The sequence below is a fragment of the Cryptomeria japonica genome, chromosome 10 (assembly GCF_030272615.1).
Source record: "Cryptomeria japonica chromosome 10, Sugi_1.0, whole genome shotgun sequence".
NCBI lineage: Eukaryota > Viridiplantae > Streptophyta > Pinopsida > Cupressales > Cupressaceae > Cryptomeria > Cryptomeria japonica.
Genome location: NC_081414.1, coordinates 278,836,630 through 278,861,947, shown reverse-complemented (window position 1 = coordinate 278,861,947; position 25,318 = coordinate 278,836,630). Strand labels below are relative to the sequence as shown.

The 25,318-nt window shown below is 36.5% G+C and overlaps 1 pseudogene; it reads right to left on the bottom strand.

The window, feature by feature from the left end:
• LOC131036057 (MADS-box protein JOINTLESS-like) overlaps positions 1 to 24,688 on the bottom strand; it is a 124,361-nt pseudogene extending 99,673 nt beyond the window's left edge.
• Between the last annotated feature and the right edge of the window lie 630 nt (positions 24,689 to 25,318).

The window sequence follows — 25,318 nt, the reverse complement described above, 5'->3', positions numbered from 1 at the left end:
GAGATATCACCTACACGTGATATCAGTATTGCCTAACACGCAATACAAGGATAACCATATGAGAAGTGCTTAAGTTCTCATCATATCCAAGTTGTGATAATGCAATAACATTTGTGCAAATGTTGTATCACAACATAGTCATGGCACATCCATGACTTACCAGTGATCCAAAATGATTACTGGTTTAACTATCATAAGATCGTCACCTTATGATGTCTACATACAAGTGTTCAGTATCTGAGAGATCGTCACCTCTTAGATATGAACACAGGTGGCAAGAAGCCAAGAGATAGTCCAAACATGACAAAGAAGTTTACACCTTAAACATTTTAAATATATGTAAGTATAGATTACAAAGCAGATTACCTTTCTATCATACCTAAACCCTTTCTGAAGTGATCAACCTTCACTCTGGAAAGAGGTTTGGTTAGAATATCTGCAGTTTGATCTCCTGTACACACATATTCTAACTTTATCACATTCCTGTCAACCATATCTCGTACATAGTGATATGGAATCTCAATATGTTTGGACTTGTCATGAAATACTGGATTTACAGAGAGTTTTATACAGCTTTGATTATCACACTGAATGACTATAGGTTTCATAGGTTCTCCAAATAATCCCACGAGCAATTTCCTTAGCCATACTGCTTCTCGGGCAGCCATTGAAGCTGCAATATATTCAGCCTCTATGGAACTCTGAGCTACTGAAGATTGTTTTCTGCTGATCCAGGATATCATGGTTGACCCTAAACTGAAGCAGCACCCTGAAGTGCTCTTTCTGTCAATCACACTGCCAGCCCAATCTGAATCTGTAAATCCATGTAGATCTATGTCAACCTTTTCATATTTAAGACCAAGCTATAGGGTACCTTGTAGATATCTCATTATATGCTTTACTGCAACCAGGTGTATCTCCTTAGGTTCACACATGAACTGACTTAAGGCATTAACAACATAGCAGATATCTGGCCTTGTATTTACTAGATACATCAGGGACCCAATCATCTGCTTGTATTGAGTGGGGTCAGTAGGTCTTGATTCTGTTGCTGCTTCTTTAAGTTTATGGAAGTTGGTTTCCATAGGAGAGGTCATGGGTCTGCAGTTTAGCATTCCAAATCTTGTCAATATGTCCAAGGTGTACTTCCCTTGGTTTAGTACAATATTATCAGAATTCTGCCATACTTCCAATCCTAAGAAGTAATGAAGAAGCCCCAAGTCTTTCATATCAAATTTTGTGGATAGATCTTTCTTGCATTGATCTATTAGGTGATCATCTCCTGTAATTAATAAGTCATCAACATATAAAATTAATATTAACATATCACCTTTATTTCTTTTGAGGTAGAGATTAGGATCTGCATCATTCTTAGAGAAACCCAGCTTTGAGAGATAGGTGTCAATTCTTTCATACCAAACTCTGGGAGCCTGTTTGAGCCCATAAAGAGCTTTCTTGAGTCTACACACATGAGACTTTGCATCATGAATTTCAAACCCTTCAGGTTTCTCTAAGTAGACTTCTTCCACGATCTTGCCATTTAGGAATGTTGTCTTAACATCCATCTGATGTACCTTCCACCCCTTTGCTGCTTCAATGGCTAGGACAGCTCTTACTGATGTGTACCTGGCAATAGGTGCAAATGTTTCTTCGTAATCTATTCTTTCCTTCTGTGAGAACTCTCTAGCTACAAATCTAGCCTTGTGTTTTTCAATACTGCCATCTACAGCATGCTTGATTTTAAACAACCATTTAGAAGACACGACAGACTTCTTGGTTAGCCTAGGAACAATCTCCCAAACATCATTCTTCATAATGGACTGATATTCTTCAGTCATGGCATCTATCCATACTTGATGTTTGAGTGCATCTGAAACATTGTTAGGTTCAGCTTTAGAGAGATCATTCATAAGTGCAACATAGTTGATGAATTTATTAGGCCTCTTGCTTTCCCTGAAGGTTCCTGAAGGAGTAGCGAACTTCTGAGCTTCTGCTATAGTTTTGGTGGCCCATAGTGGTCTTTTCTTGTGATTATCTATAGGTGGGTCTTGTGTTTCACTTATAGTTTCCTCAAGATACTCCCTCTGAAGCTCAGGAGGAGGTTCTTCTTCTAGGTTAGGAGTAGGATTATGAATTTCAAGTTCTATTGTATTTTGGGCCCTTTTGAAGGCTAAATCTTCTTCGAAGATTACATCCCTACTGAGTTCAATATTTCTCTGCCCTTGTACATATATTCTGTAGGCTTTAGAAGTTTCACTGTATCCTACAAGTATTCCCCTTTTTCCAGAGGGTTCTAGTTTTAGTCTTTTCTCTTTAGGTACATGAATATAGACCAGACACCCAAATATCCTAAGATGGCTGATATCTAGTTTTGTCTTGGTAAAGACTTCCTCAGGAGTTTTATCTTCAAGGTGTGAATGAGGACATCTATTTTGTATGTACACTGCAGTGTTAGTTGCTTCTGCCCAAAGGTTCAAGTTTAGATTTTGATCTAGTATCATGGCTTTGGCAGCTTCTACTATGGTCCTATTTTTCCTTTCAGCTACTCCATTTTGTTGTGGATTATAAGGTATTGTCAACTCCCTCTTAATCCCAGAATTTTTACAAAAGTCTTTAAATAGTCCTGATGTGTATTGCCCCCCATTGTCAGTTCTTAAGGTTTTAATTTTGTTTTCAGAGAGATTTTCTGTTAATGTTTTAAACTCTTTAAACCTACTTAGGATCTCTTCTGATTCTTTACATTTCAGAAAGTAGATCCACATCTTCCTAGAGTAGTCATCAACAAAAATTACATAGTACAAAAATCCCCCTAGCGAGGGTACGGACATAGGTCCACATATATCAGAATGAATTAACTCCAAAACTTTGCTAGTTTTCCTAGTACTATTCTGAAATGCATTTTTGGTATTTTTACCTAAGGCACACCCTTTGCATGCCTCTGAATGATATTGCTTCAACTTAGGTAGACTTGTGACAAGGTTTCCCATGGTTGACAAAGCTCTATAATTCAGATGGCCTAATCTCCTGTGCCATACTTCATTTGCATTAGTTGCTTCATGGATCAATGCTAGATTGGGCTCTGTACATAGCTCATACAAATAGCCTTATCTTCGACCAATGACCTTAGCGTCTTTGATGGAGGATCTCTTTGGCCAAGCCAACACTTTGTTTTCCATGAAGGTCACTCTGTATCCTTGATCTTCTAGTGCTGATATGGAGATTAGATTTCTTTTGATGCCTAGAACATATAGTACTTCTTCAAGTTGTAGTGACATGCCTGTCTTCAGTTTGGTGGTGTAGGTTCCAATTCCTCTGACTGGATGTGAAGAATCATCTTCGATGGTTACTCCCTCATCATCTTTCTCTATCATGGAGTCTAGTATTTCTCTAAAGCCGGTGATGTGTCTGGATGAACCACTGTCGATCACCCATGAGTTAGATTTGTTTGAAGCATGGCTTGTAAGTGCTGAGTAGAGGACATAGTTCTCGAAGTCATTTTCTCTTCTAGATTTCCTCACTTTTGCAAATGTGGCTTGCTTCCCTTTCTCCAGACAGTTTGCAACATAGTGTCCAAATTTGTCACACCTATAACATTGAACATGTGATAGGTCTTTCTTAGAAGTGTTCTTGCCTTGTTTAGCTCTTCTTTTCCTGAATTGCTTCTTTTTGTACTTCTTATTGATGTTTGTATTTAGGACTTGCAAGTCTTCATCTATATTCTTCTGTTTTATTCCTACCTTGTTCAATCTGGATTCTTCTTGTAGATAGTCATCTCTTAGTCTTTCAAACTTAGGATATTTGGACCTAGCACTGATGCCTTGGACGAATGTGTTCCATCCACTAGAGCAATGAGTGTTAACTCTTTGCTTTGGATGTCGTATCCAAGGGAAGCTAGGTCATCTCTTAGGGTTGATATCCTCATGAAGTAGGAGTTAATTGTCTCCCCTTTGTTCATACTGATATGGTTGATCTCTCATTTTAATGCCAGAGTACAACTTGCATTTGATATCTCAAATGTCCTTTCAAGTGCCTTGAACATTTTATAAGCCGTCTCCTACTTTCTAATGATGGGCATTATATTATTTCTTACCCCATCCATTATTATTTTAATAGCCTTATCATTTCCCTCGATCCATGTGAATTTCTCGGTTTCATCTTCTGGTTGTGCACTTTCAGTTTGGACATATGAATCAACTTTTTTTTCTCTTAAAATCATTTTGATTCTAAACTTCGAAGCTGAAAAATCTTCGCTACCTCCGAGTCTATCTTCGAATCTGATAGCGTTGGCCATTATGGAAATGTGATGTAGTTTGTAACTTAGTCCTTGAATTTTATCAAAATTGAATAGCCTTAGGTTCGATTACCTTGGCTCTTATACCATGTAAAGTTATTTCAATTTTAATTAAAGAACAAGTTATGAACTATGAATGCTATATATGGATATGAGGAATTATGTCAATGTCTAATAATTCTGATTTTTATCTGCAGGTCTGAAGGAGAGAGATCATTTAATATTTTCTATGTCTTCTCCAAATGAATTCAATTGGCATATATATCATTTAGGCAACCGGTCAATTGGTGTATTGACCAAGGCATGACCGATCAATGCACCTATTGATCAGTGCCTTTACAATTATACCATTAACACAATGCTGATTATCGGTTCAAAAACCCCCGATAGCATATTGTAATATCATAATATAATGACTGATCAATTTAATGAATTGGTTCATATAAACACCGATGATTCAAAGTGCACGATGAATATAATCCAACCGGTGCATTTGTTAACCAATGTTAATGCCAAATGAAGCGGTGTATTCATTAAACCCGATAACAAATATGGTCGATATAATTAAGCTCGATAACATATGTGAATCGGTGCCAATGTTTATGCATCCGATAGCAAGTATATATCGGCGAATTTAACCCGATAACTTATAGCATTTAATATGCTATTGGGTTAATACCCCGATAGCATATTAATGCCAATTAACAATTGACATTAATATGCTATCGGGTTGTTAGCCCGATAGCATAATGATAAGCAATGTTTGTACAATCCGATAATCATATGCAATATAAATCAGACATGAAGCATGTAGATAAATAACAGAACAAGGAAGGTTAGGAAGATCTTATCTTGCATAAGCTACCATGCATTAACACTCTTAATCTTGCATGTCTATCAGGACATCTAGAAGCCATATGACCAATCTTATTACAGTTAAAACATTTAAAGGGTGTTTTACCTTCATACTTACTTCCAATTGGACCTTTAGACATTTTCCTTACAAATAGTGCTTCAAGTTCTTCAAGTTCTTCATTTTCTCTCCTACTTTTTTCAAGTTCTCTTTCATAGAAGGTTTTCCAATTAGATTTATCAGATGATGATGATGATGCAGTTGATGATGATGCCTTGAAAGCTGGATCTATCTTAATAGTAGTAACATGACCAAATTCCTCAAATTCAAAAGCTGAAAGTTTTCCAACTGTAGCGTCCCAAAATTGCAACACTTGCAATTTCGACTGCATTTGGGTCTTCACGATGGCGGCGCAATGTTGAACCTGAATGGAGACCCTGAAACCTGTTTACGACACCAAAAACTGCATCTTTTTGCACCTTGGCCCGATCCTTCCTTGCACCCTGCTGTCCCGGGAGGTGGGACCATGGCGCCCAGTGCCTTGGTCCCTGGCCCTATTTTGGGCCCAGTCTGTTTTGGGCATTGGGTCTTTAAGTTTGCAATTCAGGAAATAATGTTTCCAGGTCGGCCTAAGGTTGGAAAAATCAGTCTATCAACCCTAATTGACAAGTATATAAACTACATTTCCCCTCCCATTTGGGGAGGCAAGAGAAAAAAGAGGAAAATATATGCAAGCAAGAGGCGGAAGCGATATTCAAACATTCAAATATTCAACCATTCAACCATTCCTTCAAGCAATTGAGCATTCTAAGTCTCCATTCAAGGCTAAGTGTTGCATTCAAGACACGGATTCAACCATTGAAGAGGAGATCACTTACAACATACAAAATACAACATTCATTACACCTTCCCATGTAAGAATACAAACATTCTTACAACAAGGTATCAGTACTTGTTTACATTACAAACATTTACATTTACAGCATTCTCATTTCTTGGTTAATTCCAAAACTGGGGTTGACCTAAAGGCAAACCCCTAATCCCTAACCCCCCAATCGTCCTCTCTTTTCTGTGTGTAGGTTGCAGGTACGCAGCTGTAATTGAAGATTTGGAATCCTTGTGCAGAGACGAACAGATCCCCCTTCATTTTGCGGATTTTTCGGAGGACCGTGTGCACGCTGGGCACCATCGTCCCGTCAACTTTCACTCATATTTGCAGAACAGCATCATCTCAACATTTTACTGCTAATTCCAAGTCCGCAGCTTCATCCCGTATCCCTATCTCTGTTTATAAGCGAATCTTTCTTACTTTACATGCATTCCTAGTTCAATTTTTCCATCTACATTCTTTACAAAAGAGGGTATCCTTGATGTCTCAACCCTTGAAACTCATTTAGAATCCAGTCTTGCATTGTGTGGGATTGGATCTTGTGGGTTTCAACCCCTCTTTTGAATGTAAAGTCCCTCCTAAGTGAAAACCGTCAATCCTAGTGACCCCCTTTCTCCTTGGAGTGGGGGAGAACACCTAGGGTTCGATTTTTCTGCTTTACATTTTGGTGAACCTGACGTGAACATCCTAATTCTGATTATTCATGGTTAGAGCTGAAAAAAAATTGGCTTCCTTAATTACATTTCCATGCTTGATCTTTTGCAAATTTTAGAGGTTAATTGCATAAAAACCCTAAATTTTCTTTTTAGTAATTAAGCTTGTGAAATGTTTAATTGTTAATGCTTGTTTCAGATCTACCCTCCTACTGCAAATTGTCAAATCATATCTGTGCTTTAATTCTGAAAATTAAGTGGTTAAGTGTCAAAACCCTAATTTTTAAAACCCTCTTGATTCAGCCTTTGACTGATGATTTCACTGATCAAAACACCTCTAAATCGGCTGTAACTTTGGATTCCGCAACAAAATCATAATATCTCTCATCCCTAAAAATTTGGAAAAAAGTTGCGAGGACCATGTGCACCCCGAGCGCCATTGTCCCCGACATTTTTTTCCAAAATTTCGGGAGCTAGATCTTACTGTATTTTTCTGCTAAAATCCAGAATTTTGGCTGATTTCATCAATTCTAACATTTTCAAAATTAAAGTCAAAGTTGGTCTAGTGATTGCTTGGATTGAGGCTTCTAATCATTCAAAAATTATTGAAATTAAAATTCATGTCAAAATTGTGCTTCTTACTATCCTAAATCTGAAAAGTGTGTTGGCATTCATTCGAAATTTCAGTGCTTTATTCAAATTTTTGCAATTTGTGACTTTTGAAATTAAATGTTTAATTGCAACAACCTTGATTTCCACTTTCAAAATTGAATTTTGCGTGAAATTAAGTCAATTTTTAAATTTCAAAGCCTGCATTGCTTTTAGTATTCCCTCTAAAATCACAAAATTCAAAATTTTAGTTTCCCTCTCTTTTTCAAAATTCAAATTTTGCATTTTTCAACAATCTTGGTAGGGTTCAATTTTGAGATTGCAACTTTAATTTGGCCTATCTACAGATCTTAAAATCACTCAATTTTTTCAGATTAGCTTTAAAATCATCATAACTTTCATCCCTGAAAATTTCGAAAAAAGTTGCGAGGACCATGTGCACTCCGTTTGCCACGGTCCTGAACATTTTTTCTGAAATTTCGGGAGATTGTCCTGATTGCATTTAACAGCTTAAATCTAGGAGATTGGCTGATTTTATTGAAATTTGCTAACTTTAAAATTCAAAATCTTCTCTCTCCCTAGTGCATGAGTTTTACAACAATAAGCCCTACTTACACTATTCCCATTAGACGAAGCCTTAGAATTAAGTCTTTCCAAGGTTTAATTACTGAGGAGATGGAACCTAATTTGAATGGCCTTTTTAATGAGGACACGGGTAATTCCTCTAATCCTCTTAATGATGAAGAAGCTCTCCATGAGGTTTCTGTAGAACAACTTTCGAAATTGGATAACCAATTTGATGATTTTCGACAATGGATGTCTCAAGAATACCCCGATAGTCAAGCTCTTCCCTTAATTGAGGGTCTAAAACGTATGGTTCAAAATGATAAGAATGGAATTGATATTTTGCGTAGTATTGCACACATTGTGGATTCGAATGTGATGCCTATGAAGAGTTGTGCTGAAACTTTGGGTTATACACAACCTCCTACTCAAGTCAATCATTCTATCCCTTTGACAACTTCTATTGCTAGTATACCTACTTTTACATCAAACATAATGACTACTTCAATACAAGACATTCCACCTATGATTACCAATCATGGGGGCAATCCTTCTTCTTCAATTAACCCTCTTCCTTCATTCAATCTGACTTCTTCATTCATTCCTTCAATGAGTGTTCCTATTACATCTCCACAAATGAACCTGGCGCAAGGGGGCAATTCATTTAACCATTCCATTCCTCCTTGTAGTGTTCCTCCTTTCCAATCATCTCCTATGACTAACTATCATAGTGTCCCGCCACCTTACTCTCAATCAATACCTTCTTTCAATAACATAATACCTCCATCACAATCTAACATGTCTAATATGAATTCTTCGATTGAAGCGACCATTAACAATCTTGCACAAATGATCTCTTCTTTACAGCAACAAATTGCCTCTATGAATCAATCTAAGTTTAGTGTGCCCACATTTGATGTTGCGAGCCCACTTTCTCTTGACATTGTTCGAGCTATCCCCCCTAAGCATGTTGAAATCCCGCAATTGGAGCTTTACAATGGTAAAGGTGATCCTCTAACACATGTTAAGACCTTTCAAACAATATGTACTGATTTTGCTCATGACCAAAGGTTGCTTGCAAAACTGTTTACTAGAATATTAAGAGACAAGGCTCTACAATGGTATTGCTTGTTGCCTTCCTATTCTATTACTTCTTTCCAACAACTTGCAAATGCTTTTATTCAACAATTTCAAAACAATATAAGTCCTAAAGTTACTTTGATTGATTTAATGCATTGTAAGCAAGGTGTTAAAGAAAAAGTGACTGATTTCATTAGTAGATATAAGCATTTGTATGCTCAAATTCCTTTTCCAGTACCTGACAATGATATTCAAAGAATCTTTATTTCTAATTTACAAAAAGACATTAGAGAAAAACTTCTATTTTCTGAGTTTACTTCTTTCCAACAGTTGTGCACAACTCTTCACAATTATCAACTGACTGTGAGTCAAATGGAACAAGCAAATCCTATGGCTCCGAGTGATAAGGGTGATAGTAGTCAACAACCATTTGGGAAGTTTAAACTGAACAGAGAGTCCATTAAATTCAATTAAAACATCATCAACAACAATGTGAATGCAGCATCAGGTGTGCCTCCTATTTCTAAGTTTTTCAACAAAGAAAGAAAGTTTACTCCTTTGAATGAATCATTGCATAGTATTATGAATAAGTTATTGGAACAAAATGTGCTTACTCTTCCTCCTATAAAGCAAATAGATCCTACAAAGATTAATTCACCCTATTTTGATAACAAATCTTTTTGTCAATTTCATCGTCAACCTGGGCATGATACTGAAAAATGTTTTGCTTTAAAGGGTAAAATTCAAGATTTGATTGATAATAATACTATCTCTGTTTCTAGTGTGAATGATAAAGGCAACACATCTGTAGCTCCTCCTAACCAAAATCTTAAGATTTTTACTGATCCATTACCTTCTCATACCTCTAATACGATTGATACTAATGATTCTTCTGTCTCACCTGATGATCTTGTGTCTATGACTCCGAATGTGATTAACTTTGTGGAACAGCAGAAAATCCCTAAAGAACCTTCCATCACCTTTGATTCCAGTGAAACTATCAGGGCACCTGATGGTCCTTTATATATAGTTGCAAAAGTCAAGAATACACCTTGCTGTGGAGTGCTTATTGATCCTTCTTGCATGGTTAATATCATTACTGAAGAATTTCTTTTTACTTTGCAATTGAATCAAGTGATCTATGACGAAACAAATGTGGTTGTGAAATTATTTGATGCATTTTCTTCTCCTGCAATTGGTTCTATTACATTACCTATTGAGATCCATAATAAATCCCTTGATGTGAACTTTGCTATTATTCCATCGTCCGAACAATTTCGTGTGAAGCTAGGCTATCCTTGGCTATCTTCCATGAAAGCTATTGCTTCTCCTATTCACAAGTGTTTGAAATTTCCCCATAATGGTGAAGTTGTTAGTGTCAATCATAGTCTCTTTAAACCAGCTGAAAGAACTTCTAGCGTTCCTATTGATTATTTCTGGCCTAAACAATTCCAATCTCTTCCACCACAAAGTGATCATCTTTTCAAATCTTATCAAAAGTGGAAAAAAGATATGATCCTATCTCTAAGTGAACCTAGAACACCCAAACTTGATATTCCTATTGTTTTGGAGAAGGAAGTTCTTCCTTTGAAAGATAAAACTAATGTCTTTCCTCAAGAAGATTCTCAACCCATCCCTATGGATGTGAGTATGTCTATGCCTAATAAACTTTCTAAAAGTAGACCTATACCTCCTCGTCATGATGGACTTGGTCTCCTTCCTAAACCAAATATTCTTCCTTTATATGGAGCAGTTCCTCCTCCTTCCTCTTATAGAGAGAAGAGACCTTCTTCTTCTCCTATTATCCAACCTAAGAGATCACAACCCAAACACCCAAGTGATAAGGATGAGAATATTCCTCCTCCTCAATCTTCTCAACTTCCTACTAAGACTAGACGAAATCATTCTGCACGTGAACGCCGACGAAAGCGTCGTCTTAGAGCTTGTGCAACTGCTTCTCAAACTTTGAAATCTCCAAAAACACCTTCAGCTAGCATTATTCCATTTTCTCCTCTGCTAGAAATTGAGCCAAAATCTCCTAAACATAAGATGCATGATGGTCTTGATCCTGTGCGAGTTAAAGATCCTATTTTTATAAATCTTGATGATGATATAGATGAAAATGTTATTCATGATGAAAATGTTACTTCTTTTCATTCTGATAGTGAATATGAATATGTTGATGTTGATAACCATTTATCTAACGAATTTTCTAAAGCACTTATCCTAGCTCCTAGACAAGAACAACGTGGCTTGGAACATGAACATAGCCCTTGTTTGGATCTTGTGATAGCTCCGTCTACTGTGTTGGATGTTCCTCCTCTAGCGTGTTTCCTGCCTTCCCGAAATATTGATCAGCAAGATCGGGGGGTAGATGACATGCTAGACTAATTCATTAGCATAGCAGACTCTCTCCTCCTCTCTTGATCGCTTTTGTTACTTCTTCTATGTGTTATTCCCATTCTTCTATTTGTTGTCCTTAGTGTTGTCTACTTGAGGACGATGCAAAGCATTGAGATCTCTTTTGGTCTTTCTCATGTTGACTCAAAAGACACGTGTTCCCTTCTTCTAGGTGACCTTCCTTGATTGGGGAATGAAGAACAATTATGGATACATACATATGATATACATGAATTATCATACAGCATACTGACCCCAAGGAAAGCAAAGTCACCTCGTGCTTTGTGTTTTGTGTCTATTATCCTTGGGTTTATCTCACATTTGGGGGCTAAATCCTTGTGATAACGTGCTCCTTTCCTTCTCATTTCCTATATGTATCACTACCTTAAACCAATCACCCCCGATGAGGCGTGTGCGATCGCTTTAACGTAGGGGGGCATATACCTCGTTCATATCTCTTCAAGATACTTGAAAATTTCTTGACAAATTTAGCTTTGCCTTGAAAATTTTTGATATCTTTCTTGCATGATTCATAGTGAGGGAACCTTACTACTGACAGTCATGGTTCTCCCTCGTGATCTTCCCTTTTACTTTGTCAATTGAAGTCGTAAGATCCTTAGTCCACTGGGGGCTTGGTGTATCTTGCCTCCTTGACGTGGTGAAAGTCTTTCAATGTTGTTCCCTTGTACTTTACCGGAAGTATGGGCGTACGCTTATACTCCCGCTAAAGTGGGGGCTAAATGTAGCATCCTAAAATTGCGACACTTGCAATTTCGACTGCATTTGGATCTTCACGATGGCGGCGCAACGTTGAACCTGAATGGAGACCCCGAAACCTATTTACGACACCAAAAACTGCATCTTTTTGCACCTTGGCCTGATCCTTCCTTGCACCCTGCTGTCCCGGGAGGTGGGACCATGGCACCTAGTGCCCTAGTCCCTCAGGACCATGGCACCCAGCGCCCTGGTCCCTTGCCCTATTTTGGATCCGGTCTCTTTTGGGCATCGGGTCTTTAAGTTTGCAATTCGGGAAATAATGTTTCCAGGTCGGCCTAAGGTCGGAAAAATCAGTCTATCAACTCTAATTGACAAGTATATAAACTACATTTCCCCTCCCATTTGGGGAGGCAAGAGAAAAAAGAGGAAAATATATGCAAGCAAGAGGCGGAAGCGATATTCAAACATTCAAACATTCAACCATTCAACCATTCCTTCAAGCAATTGAGCATTCTAAGTCTCCATTCAAGGCTAAGTGTTGCATTCAAGACAAGGATTCAACCATTGAAGAGGAGATCACTTACAACATACAAAATACAACATTCATTACACCTTCCCATGTAAGAATACAAACATTCTTACAACAAGGTATCAGTACTTGTTTACATTACAAACATTTACATTTACAGCATTCTCATTTCTTGGTTAATTCCAAAACTGGGGTTTGACCTAAAGGCAAACCCCTAATCCCTAACCCCCCGATCGTCCTCTCTTTTCTGTGTGTAGGTTGCAAGCACGCGGCTGTAATTGAAAATTTGGAATCCTTGTGCAGAGACGAACAGATCCCCCTTCGTTTCGCGGATTTTTCGGAGGACCGTTTGCACGCTGGGCGCCATCGTCCCGTCAACTTTCGCTCAAATTTGTAGAACAGCATCATCTCGACATTTTACTGCTAATTCCAGGTCCGCAGCTTCATCCCGTATCCCTATCTCTGTTTATAAGCAAATCTTTCTTACTTTACATGCATTCCTAGTTCAATCTTTCTATCTACATTCTTTACAAAAGAGGGTATCCTTGATGTCTCAACCCTTGAAACTCATTTAGAATCCAGTCTTGCATTGTGTGGGATTGGATCTTGTGGGTTTCAACCCCTCTTTTGAATGTAAAGTCCCTCCTAAGTGAAAACCGTCAATCCTAGTGACCCCCTTTCTCCTTGGAGTGGGGGAAAACACCTAGGGTTCGATTTTTCCGCTTTACACCAACCAAAGTGTCTCTAGATACTGATGCATTAGGCATTGTTCTCAATTCATTTATAGTAGTAAGTTTCATTTTATATGTTGGTGGCAAAGCTCTTAAAACTTTAGAAACAATCTCATCTTCACTTAAGGTTCCTCGACAACATTGTATACCCAAAACAATTTCATTTACTCTTTCCATAAAAGAAGAAATTCTTTCTTCTTCTTCAATTTTCAGACTTTCATACCTGACCTGGAAGCATTCAAGTTTTGCAATTTTGACTATGGAATCTCCTTCATTCAATGTTTCCAGTTTGTCCCAAATAGCTTTAGCAGTAGATCTATCTGACAATCTCATGACTTGTTGATCTGATAATGCGCTCAAAAGTGCTTCTCTTGCTTTGCAATCATTTTCCTCATCTTTAGCCAAGTTAGGTGGATTAGGTTGACCTTGAGTAGGAGCAGTATAGCCATTCTTTGTAACATCCCATATGTCCTTTCCAATGCAATTCAAATGTGTCTCCATCTTGATCTTCCATATGCCATAGCGATCAAATAATGTCTTCGACATAACCAAGTAGTCTCCAAGTCATTCCAAGTGTCAGTGAACCATATAATTTGCCGGTGAACCAAATACCGGTGACTGTGCATAAGTCTCTGACTTGCCGGTGAACATAACCAAAATCTCCAAGTGCTGATACGTGTTGACAAGTGATGACAGGTGTTGACATCAATGACAAAACCATATCAACATATCCAAAATACCAACAGGCATATGTGATCCAATCCCAACATTGTTGTTTCGATCAATTCCTTTTGTTGTTTTTCTTTGAACTAGTTGTTGTAAGCCAAGGGGGTTCACCTTGATATTCGTACTTTCTTCCTTTGTTATAATGGCATTCAGAGCCACCCATTCCTTTGTACCTTCCTCGTTTGTATTCACTTGAAAGTTTCTCATCTTTGGCTCTGAGGTATTCCATGTTTCTCTTGGAATCCCCTCATTATCTTATCTTGTCTTTCCATTAGTCGAAGAAACTATGTCATTGACAACTATTATTCTTTCCTCCTTGCTTAGGTAATTTTCCTTACCCACGTCCTCCTTGGTGGTCCATGGATCATAGGATTGGCAAACTAGGGCACCATGGTCCTTGGATTTGCATTTAGGGCATATTGTCATACAGTCTTCTCTTTCTACCTTTTGTCACTGAATTCCCCATTCTCTATGAATCTCAATCTCCAATGGGATTGGAGATGAGAGCAAGACATTGAGGAACATTCTTGCAAATTTTCCCAATCTCCTGTCCATCATAATGACATCCATCTACTTGAGGTTACTTATGCTTTGCCTGATTTCCATTAAGATATCCACTTCTCAGTATTCTACTAGAAGATAGTATATTTGGACCCAAATTGGTTGCTCTCTAATCTCCTCTTTCCAAGGATCAAAATCAGGTTTCCATTTTTTCATATAGACTCCAAAATCCTCCATTAGATATGGTCCCTAATCTAGCACCCCCACACATTCATCCTCTGAGGTAAAAATTGCTAGGAAAAAATCATTTGGCAGTGCCTAAAGTATTATATCATGCCCCCATTTGGAGATACACCATTCATGCACTTTACCATGATCAATCTGACCCCCAGCCCATTTGAGAAACAATCCTACATCCTTGAATCACTCTATTGAGTTCTTGATTTGATCTTTTTCTAAAAAAAATAGATATGCTCTTGGGTGGATTTAATCTTTCTTGAGAGGACACACCTAATTGTTTTCTTAGAGTTACTTGTATTTCATTCACTTGTGTATTGGGATCTTTGCCTCTTAAAATTTTGCTTGTCCGACCTCTTGCATTATTAAAATCTTTGATTTGCTAATTTCTTGAGGAATCTAGATTTTTCCACTCCATTTATTGATGTCATCCATACCTTGGTCTCATGAAATTAGGGTTTGAATTTAGTGGGCACTCAATTGTTCTATGGTCTTGATTCTTCCTCCATCTTCCTCAAGAAAATTTTCACTTGGGTCTTGTTCTACTTTTCTGGCAAAAGTCACCCCAATTATTTGAATTACTACTATTATACATCCATTCTGAGAAGGGTATTGGAGGTCTATCTTTTTCCACCCAACAACCTCGCTCGTAGACCAATTGCGGAATGTGCCTTTTGTCCTCCCAATGCGCACCTTAGTGATCCATCCTATAGGCCTTCCTTCTTCATTCTTCCTCCAAATCTCACCATTTAGTTCTGGGTTTCCTTTGTCCTCGTGCCTCTACTCTTTGCCTTGCCAATTTTTTCTTCACTACTCCTCTTGTGCCATGGTTTAGACCTTGTTCATAAAATTATTTTCAAGGATTGTGAGATAATGATTTTGGGACCTAACATTGAAAACATAATATGCTAGCAATTTGCTATGGATCCATGAGTGTGAATTGGTGTTACAATAATGACTATGCACAATGGTGATGAAAGCCCCAATGCTAATAGCCAATTGGTAAACTTATCTCAATAGGAAAACATGTTCCATATATTTTTATATTACTTATTGGTTGTGAGTTGTTGGATACTATCTCATTCGTTCAATGACCACCTAATCTCTTTCAATGTGTATGTGTTTTACACTTCAATGTTTGCATGTAGGGGTGACTTATTTTGTGTGGTAGCATGCACAATTCATCAATGACCTATGGGTATTTATGTGGATAATGGTAATGCTCTAGCATATGTAAACCGACATCATTGTGGCATGTCATTAAATAATAAATGTTCAGCCTCATCTACCGTTGTTTGTTGTTACAAGCTACATATAGAGTAATTATCCTTATATAGGTGCCATGGGTGTGTTGTATTAATTAAGACAACCACATCTTACTAGGTAGTAATGAGGCAAGCATAAGGTTTCCATGAAAGTAAGGCTCAAATTTTTTATAGAATGCATACATGTACAAGGAAAGAGATGTGCCATTATTTTGTTGAAGACAACTTGTGGCAATTGGTTACCTTTTTCTTTGGTGAGTGCTCTATGCTTGGTTGCTAACCAAGAAGCCAACTATTAGAGAACTCCCTTTGTAGTATAGAATAGATTGAGCCAATAGGCTCCCCGCAAGTTCTTAGCTTGCTACACCATTGATCTTGTGGAGCCTAACCATGGTGGGTACGTGTCAACAATGTCTACCCAAATATAAATGTTTTAAGCAATATTTGCACCCATAAATTTCTAAATGGATTGTGCGCCATGTGTTAGGGGTTTTAATGCATTGCTAGAAAGTAATAAGCATAAAAAGCAAACAAGAAGATAATTTGAGACTCGCTACACCATGAGATCAATATAATGATAATGGCTAATTGCCATCTTACTTATGATGTGGAAATTCCCTAAAATAAAAAATAAACCTTTTGGGGTCATAATTACTCTATATGTTGCTTGTGCAACAAGGTTAATAATAAAGACTATTACTCTATATGTAGCTTGTGCAACTAGGTTAATAATAAAGACTATTACTCTAGGTTAATAGTCATAATAGTCATAATTACTAGGTTAATAATAAAGACTATTACTCTATTACTCTATAAACCTAGTATTTATTTTTGGGGTCTTTATGTTGTGTGCAACTAGGTTAATAATAAACTAAATCTATAACTAGGTCATTAATAGACTTAATAGAATCTAGAAACTATAAGGATTTTTTTGCAAGAGGTTGAGTATGTGAAAGTAATGTTATTTCCCTTGTTTATATAAGGAGTTCACATATAATGAGATTATCTTATCTATAAGATGGTATCCAATATGGTCCTACTACTGTGAATAATTTATTCCTTGGCATAAAGAGCTAGTGTTTATTATAAGCCTTTGATTTGCGATAAGTGTCAAAATCTTGTGAGTTGATGAGCTTCTTTCTAGCTCTATATACATATTTTATGATAAAATGGTTATTGGTCATTGAGCAACTTCTTGTACAGGGTTAATCTTGATGGTACTCTAGGAAATCAATTGGCATATGTCAATCCAACATCATTAGATTACCTGATCAATAATAATTTAAGTAGCCCTCAAGTAGATCTTTTAATCTAAATATGAAATCCTGCTACTGAAGCCATGGTGATCTCCTAACTCACACTAATGGCAGCCTACTTTGGAGGCCTAAGTCTTCTACCCTTGGCCATTCCCTTAGAAGATGCTTGTGAAAGGAATGCTGAATTGCAGGCAAAGTCTATCGTATACAAGCCCACAAAGTATGTTGCTCTAGATGCAAGCCATCGAATTTATGGATGCTGAGATTATTCATGGCAAAAGGAAGTAATTGCGACCTTTGATCTACTTCCACCCTCAAGCAATGTGGGGTTGATAATAATCGATCCAAAGATGTGCAGATTATTTCTATCCACGTAGGCCAAAGATGGCATTGACGCTACAGAGCCACGTATCCCTCTGTGTTTGTGTTTCTACTATTCGGTAACACTCTATAGCCTGTAGCACATATAAATCTACTTGTTGCCATGTTAATTTTGCCAGCCCCAACCTTCAAGGTTTATTTGATTTGATCTCATCGAATTAGCCTTCGAAACTCATTTCTAACATTTGGAAGAGTTTCCTTTTGGAACTCCAAGGACCAGTCGTTACTCCACTTCACTCAACCGCTAACGTTTTAGCTGCACATGGATAGAGCAAGGAACCCGGGTCCCATCTCTCGATAACTTAGCTACAAATCGATCAATTATGAAGCTCATTTCATTAAGCTTTCCCAAAGCCTCAAAACTCAAAGAGAGGGTTGAGAATAAACGAATGAAAGTTTTGATCGACATTTATTACATCAGCCAGTCTATGCAAAATTAGACACTAGATCTTCTACGCCATCTAAAAATTGGGTGGCTCACTAGATGCATGGTATGCACTAATGATTTCTAATGGTTGAAAGGACCAACATGTGAAGTGTCTAAACAGTGGTACGTGCATAGGCAAGTAAGGAGAGGTACGTGGAGAGGTTTGTATTTCTTTATGTGGCAAGTTTATGGTAGATTATCCATGCCAAAAGGCCTTAGTGATTTCAAGTCACTTCATTGATAAAAGAAGGCACCACATGGCAGATTCTTATTGTATCAGATGATCTCTTCACATTAGACATTGACTCTACCCACCACCTGTGGTTCATTATTCTTGCGCCTCAATCAGTATCGACTATTGATCTAGGCTTAACGTACAAATAGTTTAACTAGAGTGTTAAGCCATATAGTTTGAAGGCCGATGGAGTGTCTATGTGAATTCTTATGTGAACTAGTGTCATCGTAGGGAAGTAGGATCACATGGTGGCATGTGCCCTTCAATAGTTACATCAATATAGTGAGACCAATTTTGGTGTTTGTGTTGGCTCTTCTTAAGATTGACACATAATTTTAAGCCTTAAATAAACTTGATAGTTTGTCTTCAAATAAAATATCGCTCCTATGAATATTTTATGATCTATGGGATTGAAATTGTGTTATTTAGTAAGTCATGGTTGATCTATCAATATTGTAAGAAATAACTCAAGCAAAATGCTAAAACAAAATGCCTATTTTTTGGTTGTCTAATTAGAGTGTTATAGTTGACAAATAACTTTTTGTCATTTACTACAACATTTCTGACTATCGTTATTTTAATATTTTACTTTCAAAAGATTTTGTTTAATAGATTTAATTATATTTCCATCTCATTTATTTTGTGATGAATCTTAAATGCTTATGTTATTTATTTATTCCAGATTTATGTAAGAATATTTTATTCCCTCTTTAATTATAGTGAACCCCTCCACTCTTACACCCCTTTAGGTATTACCTTTAAATTGTCTTTTAATTTACATCTAATAGTTGTTTATTTTACTAAATCTTATATATTTATCTTTGCCATATCACTCTAGAGTTTTCTTATGCTACATGATACTCAAAACCTTAATTTTCTTTTATGGAGTGATCATCTTAACTCTCACATGGATAGCCACTCAAATGATAATAACTCCCTTTACAACATGAGTGCAAATAAAATTCATACTAGGAACCATACTAAGGAACACAAGAAAAGGAACAAGACTACACAAGGTTTTTCCCTCATAGGGTCTAATTACTTAGTGATTCACTTCTTCATAATAAATCTCCTCACTGGTTGGCTATTGCTTTACATAGTGTATTATTGTATACTCTTTATGGCACACATATTGTTCATAATATAGACAATGCTATGGCTTTTACCAATATTAGACCCTCTCAACCCATGGACTCCCTCACCCACCCCTTTGAGTAATATTTTGATCCTTCCTCCCCTCATCGTGTAATTTCCTCCACTTCCATGGGCTCCAACACCTAGGTGGTCCCTCCTGGTGATTCATTTCTCTTCTATTTCTATCTCTATTGTTTCCCCCAACTTTCTCTCCATTAGTATTCCACTTCCCTCTCATCCTTCCACATCTAGTCATACACATGGCTTCTAGCATTATTCCCCCACACCTAGGTTCTTAAATACATTTTTACCTCATGGACTAAGACCACCACACCTCATATTATGGCTTCTCTTTCCATTTCCATCTCATTACTCGTTATCCCTCACCCTCTTTAAACATCCTCCATTGTATCCTATATAACTCCTACCACTTCTATTTCAATCTCTACCTTGGGTAGACTATTTCAAATATATTTAATCAACTTAAGAATAAAGAGGATACTATGCCTAGTAACCATGACTTTATTACATATACTCATTGTATAACTAGATTACATTTGAGTTATTTATATATCCAATGCCCACTTGCTTAATGGTGTCTAGATTTAAATTATTTTATGTAAGTCTCTATCCTCTTGTTATGTCTTGTGTCACACCTCCATATGCATACCCATAATGTGGAGGTGCATAATCCTTCAAACATCCTTTACTGTCATTTGATTTGATTTATTGGAAGGGGAAAGGTGTCTATGTATAAATCTCACATCTCAACCAAAGTTGTAAGCGTACACATTATAATATAGTGGTAGAAATGGATCTTATGCTTTACCCCAACTACCTCTAGCAAGTCCTACTTTGTATTTGAGATCAGACAATCTCATATTAAATGTAGCTATTAATTTCATGGATACTCAATAACATCCACACTAGTTTACATCTATAAATAATATAAATATGATAATATTAGGTCACAAACAATCAATAACATCACTAAAATTTCACAAAATAATGCTAGCTGAAGTTAATGTCATTCTTAGTGGATCAAATTCATGAATATCAAAAGTCAACAAGAAAAGCCTACAGTATTTTTTGAAAAACTCTTATATTTTTCAAAAAAATTAAAAATTAAGAATAAAAAGATAACTTACCACCTCCAATTGCTCACCCCACTCAATGCTAACACATACCCTATCACATCATGTCAAGATGTGACTACATCTCTATACAATCATAACAAATCACAAAATGGACTTTGATCTCTAGAAGGTAAAACTCTCAAGAGTGCTAATGCAAATGAAAGTAACTTTTCCTATTGAACTTCCCTATATAGTCAAGTACTATTTTTAAATCATTATTTATGAGCCCTACAAACCCCATTTTTGCACATCAATAATCATATTGACAATGACACAAATTTTCAATGGTGACAAGTTACTTAATCACATTTTCAATCCATATCTCATTGTCATGCTTTTATTATGGCACTTGTCTTACATCAATGACATTTAGAAGATACAACATCCATTATTGATTATTATTGATGCCTAAAATTTCTTTTAGGAAAACAACCTTATGGTAAGTTTAGTGAGTGGGGAACCTATTGTGTTTCACTGAAGAAGCTTTAGGATTTTAGAAGCTGGCTCTTCATGATAGAGGAAAAGGGAGAGGGAAAAAAATTTAAATAACCTAAACTAAGGTGATACATTAGGAATTCGATATTAATGACTCAAAAAGCACATAATGTCATACATTAAAAGCATAGCTAAAGTCTCATCAATGGTGTATCAACTATAAAACACATGTATCCTCTATATATTCATTCAAATAGCATAATGTAAAATCTTAAGACACAATTACTGGATTGAAAGAGTGTCAGACATAGTTCGACAAGCAAAAGTTATATTAAAATCACAAAAACTTTAACATTTACTCCAATTGACACATAACACAATTATTTCATCAAATGCAAATAATCAAACATAAAAAGCCAATAACCAGCACGGTTGGAGCATCTCTTTGCATAAAAATAAGAACAACAGGGCTAAGGTCAAGAATAACTCCTAAAACTATTATTTGAGAATCCCCCTATAATGATAACTTCCTTGCCCTCAAGAACCTCCATCACAGTTTGGGATACCCAAGGAAACATAAACAATCATGAAAACCTATCACATGGCCATCAACATTCAGGAACGCTACCAACTTTTGCTTCATGAGCATCTTCTCCACCACTGAAAATCATCATTTCGGCTTTAACTGCTTCAACAAATTGATTCCTTGCACCGGCCCTTACATTTACTTAGGAGAAGACTTGGCATTTGATCACACCACCAAATGCGTTTTGGTTGTGAAATTCTTAGGTATATCACCATACTAACACGTGTCAGTTTATTTGTTTGTCCGATTAGGACATGTGGCACACATGCGAAGCTTCTCAATGTCTTTTATTTCCTTTCCTCTAAAAGTCCCATGGAGGCGACACATGGTGCGAAAGCAGAGCTCCTTGGCATCTTTTATTTTCTTTCCTCTAGAAATCCTGTGGAGGTGACACGTGGCAACCCCGACATAGAAGATTTATTCTCTAGAACTGCTTGGGCAAGTTGTGCCGGGAAAGAACATGTGGTAGCCTGGCAGGGCTTGGAGGAACGAAGGTGAAACTGTTATCTCCAAAAAATCATCCAGCCAACACGTGGCTTCAACAGAGGGCAGTTTAAATCAAATTTGGGGCGCGAAAGACAAAACTTTGCGGACAGGAAAGGGCTCGAAGGGCAGCTACGGATTTTTACCATAATTACATTGATTTATAAAACTTATATAGTTGTCCTAAGATATTCTTTGACCAAACAAGTATTTATTTTAACATCGTTTATCTTTATGCCATGTGCCTATTGCATTTATTGTGAACTTAATTATATACTTACAATGAAAATTGACAAAGCAAAGTTTTTACATGCTCACATCTTACTCACCTATGTTAACCTATCCATTGACATGATTACTTGTGACTATCACACATCATTTATTTGTCCTTATAGGGAAATTTTTACTTCAAATATTTTTGCATGCCCATACATACTCACATCATATTCACATATACCTATATAACTACCCATTGACATGATTACTTACTTGTGACTATCACACATCACTATTTGGCCTTTGAGGATAATTATTACATTATCATCTGGGCCACTGTACATCAATTATGATATTCCTCAAGCCCATGGCATTCTTTGAGCCTCATCTCACTATCTTACCGTTGTGGGGGAAACTACTTTTACATTTTTCTTAGGAACATATATTACATAGTCGAGATTGCATATTTGATCAAGTGCCTAGAGCTCTCCTAATATATTAGGAACATCTTATCTTCCCCATCTTATTATGTGATTACATGTTTTATCATGTTACTGGAGGCACATTGGGGGCATCATGCCTTGCCCTATACATTAATTACTAACATGTTTTGTTTGATGCCTAGAATTAATTAATCATTAGGGACCTCGTGCCTTACTGATAACATTGTGTACATACACATCTTATTGTGACTAAAACCGCATCAAGGGCACATTCCTTTCTTGGTGTTATATATATAATTACATGATTTTTATCTAGCCACCAAGGCTACCCCTTGGTTTTTATATAATACAAATGCTTTAAAAAAAACATTAAAAGAATGTGTATAGTTTCCTTTAGATTTCATTATATTGTGAAAATTTCTAATAAGAGAACAACAATTTCAAAGTATTCACATTTCTTCTTAAAAAAACTAAGGAAAATTGCTAAACTATTAAAAACTAATTTTAATTTTAAAGTGAAGAGTTGAGTCTATAACATTAAGTATTCTTATAACACACATTAGATTTTTAAAAGTGTTTAAAGATACATAAATATTTACAAAATTTGAACAAAATTTATATAGATTAAATCTTAAGTTATTAAATATATAAATAATTCAAATAAAAATATATATTAATAATTCAAATAAAAACAAGCACTTTGAATAAAATACAAACAAAATAATAATTTAAAAAAATATAAACACAAACAATAGATTATTAAACATACATAAATCAATAACTATAAACACAAACAATTTAAGTCCACAAAAACCACTTGCATTATTTACAAACAAAATAAGTTTAGTACCACTCTCCAAAACCACTATTCGTAAGTCCACAAAAACCACTCGCATTATTTAAAAACAAAATAAGTTTAGTACCACTCTCCAAAACCACTATTCGTAAGTCCACAAAAACCACTTGCATTGTACGTCTGTTAATGTGTGCAAATATTTATGAAGACTGCGTTGTCATGGATTCGTTATTTCTACAAACTTTCTAGTCAAAACTGTACTTTTTTTCCTAAATACGGAAAAGCAGGCACGAAGAAGAATACCTGGAAGTGGAGTACTCGAAGAGCCTTCCCGTTGCAGAAAAAATAATTGAGCCCGACATCCGAGTCGCACATAACGGAAACCTCCTTCGCCTTTTTTATCAAACCCTTCCTTCGCTTCGAGAAAGTGACATGCCTCGCAGCTCTTTTCTCTATTTTCTTCAGTTCCATTCTTTCTCTGCCCATCTCAAATCTCAAAAAAACTTTACCTGCAGAGAGTTTTTGAAATTCCACAAATATTTACAGAACGCTCAAAACTTAACGAAACCCTTATTAAAATACAGGAAAATGTCCACACCGGTGACTGAACCGCGCTCTGGTTATGATCTCAAAGTTCTCAAATCGAGCCCTGCGTATTTAGTCAATGGATAAGATACGAAAAGCAGATGCTATTTTAGGTAGGTTTAATCTCTTTCACACGGTATTATACGAAAGAGATAATTCCTGATTTGTCTGAAGTTGACCTAGAGAATGCACTCCAAGCTCTCCGGATTGAATCTGCACCTTCCAAGTTTGGGAATGTAGACTTTCCATTAATGGCCGAAAAGATATATGCGAGGGAGGCTTTATCCGTTAAGAGTCGCAGTCACTGTATGTACCCTTAAAATAAAATTCTTTCATTGATGGCCGCGCAAAATAATGGTTAACAAAATTCCTTTCATGGCTGTGTTATCTCTTAATAATTACTCTTTTTCCTTGCACGGAGTTGCCCGTAATTGGACAACAGAAAGCATTGGTTTTGTTATTTGCTGAAGAATTGCATTAAAGCTCAGATAACTTTTGTACGGGAGGAGGGACAGTTGGAATGCCGTGGGAGTGGGTGTGTGCAATGAATGTGCACATTATTGAAGCGCCTTTAGTGAATGGAAGAAGCCAGCAAATGTGTTGGTTCGCTCCCACGAGTTCATTACGTGGCTAACTGTTGATCGTAGGCGGTACTTTTGGAAAAAGTTAAAAACAAAAAACAATAATTGGGTTTGATGTATTGCTGTTTACTTTTGTGTTCTTAAATAGGATTCTAAGGCGTTAAACTTTGAAAGTGATCTAAGACACGCGTAGGTGCCAGCTCATCACTATTATAGTTCAAGGGTAGGGTGTATAATGTAACTTTAAGTGATGTTTGCATTTAGTTGATTTAGTTTTGATAGTTTCTGGATTCAATTGTGTTATCTTCAAAGTTTTGAAGCATGTTCTATGATCTATCATCATTTAATTATGCATTTAATCATCTAGTTAGTGCTAAACATACATCTAGCTATCTAGTCAGTGCCTAAGTTTGATTCCTCATAGTAGTTGGTCATTAATATAGTATGTGTATAAAAGAAATATTATAGGAGTAAATTAAAAAAAAACATAGTTTCATAATTGTGAAGGATGTAAATTCTTGTTTTTGAAACATTTCAATTGAATTATATAATGCAAGTTTCTTGGATTCTTTCAATATA